This window comes from Cricetulus griseus, chromosome 2 (assembly GCF_003668045.3).
Source record: "Cricetulus griseus strain 17A/GY chromosome 2, alternate assembly CriGri-PICRH-1.0, whole genome shotgun sequence".
NCBI classification, from domain to species: Eukaryota; Metazoa; Chordata; class Mammalia; order Rodentia; family Cricetidae; genus Cricetulus; species Cricetulus griseus.
Window position 1 is genome coordinate 376,493,244 of NC_048595.1, and position 9,866 is coordinate 376,503,109.

The window sequence follows — 9,866 nt, forward strand, 5'->3', positions numbered from 1 at the left end:
TAGGGATATATTATTTATGATTTATTAAAACTTGACTGAGGATTCAGAAAGCAAAGTCAGCCACAAGCCATAGAAGCCAAGCACACACCTTTAATTCCAGCAGCCAGAAGCTAGGAAGTGGTGGTCCTAATCTTAGGACTCAGGATTAAGAGGCAGATGGATCTCTCTGAGTCCAAGGCCACCCAGATCTACACAAGAGTGAATCAGTCAAAAAGAGAATTATAGCTCACACCTTTAATCCCAACATTACGGAAGTGTATAAGACAGAAGCAAGGTCTCAGAGAGGCATTCATTCTCCAGGCACACTAAGGAAAGGTTACAGTCTGAGGCTTGGTGGATCTCATGGAGACAGAATGAACCCATTCAGCCTTAGATAGAGGTAAGAGCAAGAGGCTGGCTGCTTTGCTCTTCTGATATTCAGCTTGAAGTTTGAACCCCAATATCAGTCTCTGGGTCTTTTATTTATTCATGTTACACAGAAGCCCTCTTTTCCCTCAGCCTTTCTCCTCTGCAACCCCACACCATGTGAACCCTCACAAAGGGACCATGACACTGCTTTTATTCCTTCTTCAAGGGCATGATACCCATTTCCAAGGGCATGATGGATAAACATTAAGTTTATCATTAACTTAACAAATCAATGGGTGAATGAGAATGAGTGAACATCTGTGAGCCACCAGCTGGCATCCCTGAGGCCAAGGAGATCCCACCTTCCTTTGCACATCAGGCCCTTGTCTGCACAAAGAAACGTGGGTGAACCCAGCCTCCTGCTTTCCTCCAAGGAGTACCTGCCCCCCAGGAGACCTTCCTCCAGTCCTGCTGGGTCTTAGGAGTGCCAGTGAGTGCTGAACTAGTTCCTCCTGGAAAAATCAGCTTCACTGCACAGCAGGGTACCAACAACTAAGCTCATTTTAGCCTGCCATGAAAGATGAATAGCGATGGGGCTGCCTCCACCTGACCCAGACGAAAATGGAGGGAGGAGAGACAGGCCAAAACATCTGAGCTGGTCTCAGATGATGGCTGTAGGGGCTTCTGGGAGCACAGCCAAACACATAACTGCCTGTTGATTCCCACTGGATGTCTCATGATTGGAACGCTGGGGTGCCACACTCCTGAGTAGCTGATGCCTTTCCTGGCCATCCCGCCCCCCTCCCATGGCTGCAGGCTGAGAGCCTGAGCACTGAGAGCCTCAACTTCCTTCCTTTCATATCTGTACATGAAGCCCAGGACTGCACACCCTCCACAAAGGCCACACTTACTTGTGTACACACACAGGGTGTTTAAGCGCAGAAGAAAGCACAGAGAGACACAGTGTTTAGGTAGCTCCTTTCACTGTATCTCAGCAATAACACTGTGCTGGACAAATAGGAAATCCCCTCTTAAGCATGCTATAATAGTTACATTTAACAAGCAAAGTAACCCTTAGAAGGGTGGGGAAAGGCATTAAGCACTGAGCCAACAGTAGGAACCCTTATACAATATCAGCCACATGACTGGTGTCACACTGTGGGGCACAGATCCCCTGACATCCAACAGGGCAAAGGAGGAAAAGTAGGGAAGGCATCTGCCCTATGAACAATATGATCCAGCACTGAACAGTATCTATCATTTTCCCTCAGGTACCATAGCTGGGTGTGGTTCACTGCAAGTGCCCAGCATGGGCAGGATTAAGTCACATGACACTAGCTCAGGAACAAAATTCAAAATTCAAAGTACAATTTCTACTAAATGCAGACTTCTTCATAACATTGTCAACTCCAGAAATCAAGTCAGTCCATTAGAAACTGGAAATACTCAAAGCTGAAGAGGTGGCTCAGAAGTTAAGACTACTTGCTGCTCTTGAAGAGGATCAGGGTTCAATTCCCAGAACCCACATGGCATTTCACAACCTTCAGTAACTCCAATTCCATGTGATCCAGCACCTTATTCTGCCACCAACACACATAGACACCAGGCACACATGGAGTGCACCCACACAGATACAGGCAAAACACTCCAATGCATAAAATAAATATTTTTAAAAAAATAGCTGGGCTGTGGTGGCACACGCCTTTAATCCCAAGCACTCGGGAGGCAGAGTCATGCAGATCCCTGTGAGTTTGAGACCAGCCTGGTCTACAAGAGCTATTTGCAGGACAGGCTCCAAAGCTACACAGAGAAACCCTGTCTCAAGAAAACCAAAATATATAATAATAATAATAATAATAATAATAATAATAACAATAATAAAAATCAGGGACCCTCTACACTGAAAATCCAGCTCCAAGCTCATTAGTATGGTCCTGGCAAGGGAGGTCAATTGGCCTCCCTTCCTCATGCTAAGCAGGAACAGTGCTGGGTGCATCAATATTTGCTCAGTGGAAAACAAATGAATAGTAAAGGTAGCATGAATAAAAGAGTCTGTTTGACAGGGGTGATTAATAAACACTGAAAACATGATCAAAAGGAAACACACTTCCGTTCCTCTCTCTCCTATCACCAGCCCCTTTCCCCTTCCATCCTGCCTATGACACAACAGCAAAGCCATACACTTGTACAGGGTCACACTGGTCACTAAGCACTGTCTTCTAACTCATTCAAATACTGAGCCTCAGGGCAGCCATAGTGGGCAGGAAATTCAGTCGTCTCTGGCACAGTGAGAAAGCTGAGACCTGGACAGAACTTAGCCTCCAAGCCCCACAAACATGGAGGCTGAGACAAGAACAAAACTCTGAACTCGCCCAAGGGTGGAGCTTCAATGATGCCAAACCAAACTTGCCCAGTCCTGTTGTGCTGGCAGGAGAGCAGGTGAGGGAGCCTTAGCGGGTTAGTATTTGTTTGGGATCATGTGAGTAGCCCATTAAAAATATAGGCGCGGATCTATGAGCCCTTGTGCCCTCCCTGTGTCACGCCCAATCCCTGGCCCAGTCACATAGTCACCTGGGTCACAGGCTTCCTGTCACCAGCTTCCAGGTCATCTGTGGCAGTGAACCCAGAATTAGGGGCTAGAAAATTGGGAAGAACACACGTGGGAGACGAAAATCAGAGGCACAGGGGAGGATAAGCAGGGAGTTGGGGGCGGGAGGGGGGCACAAAGGGAGTGATACAGGAAGCCTGTGGCGTGGGGGAAATCGGGCAATAATTTACTGAAGCGGAAAACCAGGAGCACTTAGAAGCGCACAGGAAGGAGTTGGGGACAGTGGGCAGTCCAGGGTGAAAGCTGGGACACTGAATGGGGGAAAAGGTTAATTCAGGAAGTTGGGGAAACTAAGGAAAGCAACCGAGAAGAATTCTGTCACCGGATGGGAGTTGGGGACACCAGGGGATCAAAGGACAGAAGCCGGGAGCACCCGGGGGATAAGACAAGAGTTAACGGAGGACATGCCTCAGAGTCGGAGACACGAGGATGGTCCTAAGCGGGATCCGGGAAGCGACAACCGAGACAGGGACGCCCAGAAGGTTTGGGAAGGGCCATCAGGCCCCGCCCCCGCCGCGCCGTCACTCACCTCGGCTTACTCAGCACTTCTCCGCCCGCTTACTTCCGCAAACAAACGCGCCTCGATCACCAATCGACGGCTCTCCTGCGGCTCTCCACCAATCGACGGAGCCCGTGCGACCCGCAGGCTGTGGCCCCGCCCCCAAGCAGGCCTCTCACGCGGTCAGGAGCCGCCATCTTTTATAACTGCCCAATGGAAGCCGCTTCCGTTGCTAGGGGGCGGTCGGGCTGGAGCCAATCCTGCGTGGCTGTTGGCGGCCATGTCTGCATCGGGCGGAAGGTCCTTTTGACGGCTGTTTGGCAGACATGTTGGTGAGGGCAGAAGGCTACCCCTGACTCGCCCTGACCTCAAGCCACCCGGAGTGGCTTCGAACTTTTTGTTCATGACAGCTCATGAAGCTATAAGAAAGTCAACAAAGCCACGGGACATAACCGAGAAGAACCTACTTTGATTTTGTCAGGTTCTTCCAAACTAGATTGCAAATCAAAATATGGGACTTCCGGTTAGATTGCCTTAGAGCAAACAAAAATGTTAATGGGTGGATGTCCTTACCAGTCCCTTTTCACCTTTTTGTTGTTGTTGTTTGGACAGGGTCTCTAATTGAACTTGGAGCTCGCCCACTGGGCTAACTATCCACGGAGCCCCAGGAGTCCTCTTTCACAGTTTTGAGGTTACAAACACACATTTAGCTTTTTCCTTGGGTCCTGGAATCAAACTCCGGTCACCATGACAACTCAACAAGCGCTTTCCAACTGAGCAATCTACCCACCCCTAAACAAAACTGTTAAATTATAAAATGTTATTTGTTGCCTGAGAACCCTACCTCAAGATGTCAAAGAATGCTGAGTGTGGTAACTACATACTTATAATCCCAACACTTAGATGCTGGAGATTGGAAGGTCAGGAATTCAAACTCAGCCTCAACTAATTCAGTTGGATTCCAACCAGACACTCTTTATCTAAATAAATGAATAAATAAATGTCTGAAAATAGCACTTTTATTAGTAATTTGGTCAAATGATCGCTGTGAAGCTGAGAAGTGACATATGGGGGTAGATGATGGTCACTGAGAAAACTCAACCCTTGTACCTATCTATAGTGGGATTTCGATAAATGACAGTGGAGATTAATAATGCTAATATTAATTAATAATGGTGACTCACTTGCTCCTGATTCAGCAGGTCTCTTCCTCTTCTTCAGCTCACCAGATTCAGTTTAGTTTTTATTTTCTCTAATGAGCCTTGAGTCACAGGCCTGCTAGATCTCCCAGACCACTCTCTGTCCAAATGGAAAGTCTGTTGCTGGTGCTCTTCTAGTTCCTCCACAGACACAAATGCCCAGTTGTGGGGCAGCCAATGCAACCAACCTTCTGTTTAGTTAAGAACCTTCATAGGTAACCAGGAGGTGGTGGCACACGCCATTTAGATTTTTATTACACCAATCACAGCAATTCATCTTCACACAGTATACAAATATCCCACAACAATAAAAGAATAAATAAAAAATAATTTACACAGGTTAGTAAACCCAACTGAAGCCAGGCAATGGTGGCATACACCTTTAATTCCAGCACTCAGGAGGCAGAGGCAGGCGGATCTCTGTGAGTTCAAGGCCAGCCTGGTCTACAGAAGGAGTTCCAGGACAGCCAAGGCTACACAGAGAAACCCTGCCTCGAGAATAAAGAAACAAATAAATCCAACTGCAGTTACCAATAACTGTATAGAGCTCTACTGATTAGAGCGTGGCTTTACCACCATCAGCCATGGGTAGTGAAGTTAGTGGGTAGTTAATCTCTTCTTTTTTTGCAGGGAAGAAACTGTTCCTCTATGCTAAGATTTAAAATTGGCTCAAGTTTTAAATTTGATCTCAGAAAAAGAGATGAAGAGTGTTATTCCTTTGTTTCATCTACTCTAGATGGAACATGAAACCACGAGGATCAACAAACTCACGTGAAGTTTATTGGGGGAGCAGTGAGGAGACGAAGGGAAGGGAAGAAGAAGGGGGAAGGGGGAGAGAGAGGAAGAAGTGAGAAGGGGTGAAGTGGGGAACAGGTGGAGGGCTTGCTTAAAAGGGGAAGCTTGCGCCGGGTGGTGGTGGTGCACGTCTTTAATCCAAGCACTTGGGAGGCAGAGGCAGGCGGATCTCTGTGAGTTCGAGACCAGCCTGGTCTACAAGAGCTAGTTCCAGGACAGCCTCCAAAGCCACAGAGAAACCCTGTCTCGAAAAACCAAAATAAAATTTAAAAAAAATTTTAAAAGGGGGGAGTGGGGAAGCTTGCACATATGTACTGAGTCCTTACAAAGCCCCATAATGCGTGACATAGCCATGACGTGGACACGAAACACAGAGCCCTTTGAGCTGCCTAAGTATGCCTGAATGCCGTCATGCATGTCCAGCTCATTGTCAGAGGCCAGGGTCAGCATAATGCTGGGGTTCCAAGAAAGAGTTTCTCAGTGAAAATAATTTGCCCTCCATATTCTCCAAAATGAAGTTAGGGTGATGGCTATGAGGAAGCTTGCAAAACACAGGGCATCCTGCCCAGTAACAGAAAGGCTAACAGGGTGAGTTCCATTCATAAAAAACACCCACCCTGTGTTCAGAATAGCAGGTTTAACAACACTGCCATACAACTGAATCTGAAGCACAGGAACAGGCAAGGAGCCTGGGTCAGTGGGGCTGCAGAGACACTCAAAGTCCCATGGAAACACAAACAGCAAAACCTCATGGATGATGAAGTAAAGTGTCCTTCCTATTGGTACATCTGGCTAATGAATGACTGCATCAAGAGAGGGAATGTGGGATCATTTGGAAGCAGCAAATGAGCATGCCACAAAAGGGAAGGGTGGGGTGACTCAGGGCTGCTCAATTCATCTTATTTCTACAGCATCTTGAATGGGAGATGTCAGTACTACAAATCAAAGGGCATCTCCTGGGATTGGAGAGATGGCACGGTAAGTGAGGACACGTGTTGCTCTTGCAAAGGCACAGAGTTCTGTTCCCAGCACCCATACCAGGGGGTTCATAACCACACATAAGCAGTTCCGGGGATCCAGCACCCTCTTCTGGCCCCTGCAAGCGCAAGTGCGCGCGCACGCGCGCGCACACACACACACACACACTCATGCACATGCACACACACACACACACACTCACACACATGCAAATGCACATGCACACGCACACGCACACAAATCCTGATGGGGGATGTCCTTCTGTATATATGTTTCTCTTATTGGTTGATGAATAAAACATTGGTTGGTCAGAAGCCAGGCAGAAGTATAGGCAGAGTGACCAGATGAGGAGAATTCTGGGGAAAGAAGGCAGAGAGATGCCATGTAGTTGCTGAAGGAACAACACGCTGGAGCCTTCTCCAGTAAAAGAAGACAAAGTGGAAATATTTAGATTAATAGAAATGGGTTAATAATTAAGGGAGAGCTAGCCAGTAAGAAGCCTGAGCCATCGGCCAAACAGTTTATAAATAATGTAAGTCTCTGTGTGTTTAGTTGGGGGAAAGTGGCTGTGGGACCAGGCGGGCCAGGAAACTGTCAAAACATCCTCCACCCACAGACACATAAATAGAAAATAAAATAAATCTTAAAAAGAAGAAGAAGAAGAACCCAGGTGGTGGTGATACATGCCTTTAATTCCAGCACTCAGGACACAGAGGCAGGCTGATTTCTGAGTTAGAGGCCAGTCTGATCTACAGAGTGAGTTCCAGGACCAGAGAAACCATGTCTTGATAACAACAAGAAAAGAAAAGAAAAGAAAAGAAAAGAAAAGAAAAGAAAAGAAAAGAAAAGAAAAGAAATTGTCCTAAGGGTTGTACTCAACCCTGCAGCTACAAGCACTACAGAGTTTCCCTGGAATCCAGAGGGTCACAGTAGACCAGGCCCCTCCCTCAAGAAGGAGACAGAAATTAACTCTACATTAACAGGGCCAGCTTACACTTACTGATTCTATCCTTATGACAACATTGTGGAGTAATGCTATAATCCCCACTTTATAGATAGAGTGAGGAAATGAATCCCAGAGTTGCATGTCAATGAGAGGCAGAAGCAGGACCTGTTTTACGTTTTCATCCACCACCCTCCAGACAGTGTTCTTGGTGCTGATAAAACTGCAGTTACTAAACCAACAAAGCCCAAGGCCGTGTGGTGTTGGCACCATAGTCAGCAAAGACAGGTGTTCTAGTTTGCTCTCCTGCAGCTATGGGAAAACACTGATCAAAAAGAACTTGGGGAGGAAAGGTTTTATTTGGCTTCCAGGTCTCAGGTCACACGGCATCACTGAGAGAAGCCAGAGCAGGAACCTGGAGGCAGGAACTGAAGCAGAGGTCATGGAGGGGTGTTGCTTACTGGCTTCCTCGGGCTCCTTTGTTATACAACCCAGGCCCATGGCCAAGGTTGGCACCACTCACAGTGGTCTGGGCCCTTCCGCATCAATTGTTGATCAAGAAAATTTCTCCACAGACTTGCCTACAGGCCAACCTAATGGAGCCAGTTTCTCAGTTGAGGTTCTCTTCTCCCTAATGACTTTAGCTCTTGTCAAGCTGACCACACTAGTCATCCCAACTGGCAACCAGCAAGATGCAGTAGTAAAAGGCAATGTGTTTAAAGTCTTTGCTCAAGTTGTCCTGGGGTCAGCAGCTTCCTGTCAACATGGCAGTGACTGTTGGGCAGGCCACCACGGAAGTCACCTGCAGCAACCTAAGGAATCCTTTTTAGCTTTTCAGAGAGGGGAGCACACTTAGCAACAGGATAGCAAAGCTGAGTGTGGTAGCTATCCTATTTAGACCCAGTAATTGGGAGGCAAAGATAAATAGAAATCTGTGAGTTTGAAGCCAGCCTGGTCTAGATGGAGTTCCAGATCATCAAGGGCTACATAGTGAGACCTTGTCTCAAAAAAAAAGAGAAAGAAAGAAATTGAGGAGGGAGGAGAAAGGGTAGTGCACACAAAATTATGGATGTGAATTCTCAAGAGAGAGCTGCACCCAAGGGTCCTGGAATATACAATATTTTTCTGTGTATGATCCTGTATGTCTGCACAAGAGTGCTTGTGCTGGGCTGTAGAGGTCAAAGGACAACCTTGGCTGTCAATCCCTGATTTTCACCTTTAAAACATTTCTCAGGGCTGGAGAGATGGCTCAGCTCAGCAGTTAAGGACATACTAGGCTTCCAAAGGACCAAATTGGACTCCCTGAATGTAGAAAAATAATAATTGCCATCTTGTGCCTTCTATTACTATTTTAGGAACTAACACCCAATTAAGTTTTGGGCTCTTCACATCTGCTTATCCTCTTGTAATGCATACACCCATGTCTTCGGTCAAGAGACCCCAGTTGCAGCCCTATCTCTGCCTGGCAGACGGCCACCTTCTCCCACATCCTAGTTGGCCCGGAGTTGCCCAACCCCTGCTTTATCTCCTGGCAATACATCCTGAAGGCGGCTAGCCACCTTCCCCCCTTCCTGATTCTCTTATCCTACTTAAGCTCCGCTTGTGTGTTTAATAAACGAGACTTGATCAGAATACTGTCTTGTCTCCATCTCTCGAGTCTCTTGCCCTTTTCATCCTCACTCCCTCCCTTAGCGTACCCATTGACTGAACCCACGGGCTGGGGCAACTGGCGCCCAATGTGGCCGTGAGTACGAGGGCATCATTGAAGGACATTGCTCAGGAAAGCCGGGTACATCGCTAAAGAAGACAGAGCAGAGGAAGTTGTTAGACCGGAGCCTGCTGCTATGCCGAGACCTCGGTAAGTGAGTTAGGATTATGGAGCAAGAAATAAGCCAGCATGAGTTATTTGTTGAAGGCCTCAAAAAGACACTTAAGGTGCGAGGGGTTAGGCTTAAGATGCAGGATTTGTTAAAAATGTTTATCTTTATTAAGGAAGTTTGTCCTTGGTTCCACACTGAAGGTACCATAGATGAAAATAGATAGAAAAGAGTGGGGGATACTTTAAAAGATTATTATAGGACTTTTGGACCTGAGAAAAATCCCCAGTACTGTCTTTTCCTATTGGAATTTAATTGATGAAATTATATCTCAAAAACAATGTGATTCTATTGTGGCTGATGTGATTAAAGAGGGAGAAAAATGTCTGAAACCCACTGAGACCATAAAATTAGAGGTCAATAACTTAGAACCCAGTGAGGAAAAGGACCTCATTTGAGAGTGACTCAGAAAAAATTCAAAAAACTAACCAACCGACTCTAGAGAAATTAAGAAAAACCCTCCCCCTAAGCCTCAAATCCTTGGCTCAAGGATCTAGGAGCCAAGCCTAAAATCAAGAAAATATACCCCTCTCTAAAAGAAATTTTCAAAAAATCAACACCCTACAGAAGACAGCCTTAGTGATACAGACTGGGGATATTTGGAGGAAGAGATGGCTGT

The 9,866-nt window shown here is 46.6% G+C and overlaps 1 protein-coding gene across 4 annotated transcripts in view; it reads right to left on the bottom strand.

Annotated features, from left to right (window-relative positions):
* Positions 1 to 3,476, bottom strand: part of Pla2g6 (phospholipase A2 group VI) — a 95,883-nt gene extending 92,407 nt beyond the window's left edge. The window contains exons 1-2 of one of the 4 annotated variants that reach the window (XM_027403992.2): positions 3,365 to 3,453; positions 2,920 to 2,984 (exon numbers count right to left, since the gene is read on the bottom strand). The gene's annotated coding sequence lies outside the window, so the exon portion shown is untranslated. Of the gene's footprint in view, positions 1 to 2,919; positions 2,985 to 3,364 lie in introns of all 4 variants that reach the window. The other 3 variants (XM_027403995.2, XM_035440762.1, XM_035440763.1) reach the window with 3 other exon arrangements.
* Between the last annotated feature and the right edge of the window lie 6,390 nt (positions 3,477 to 9,866).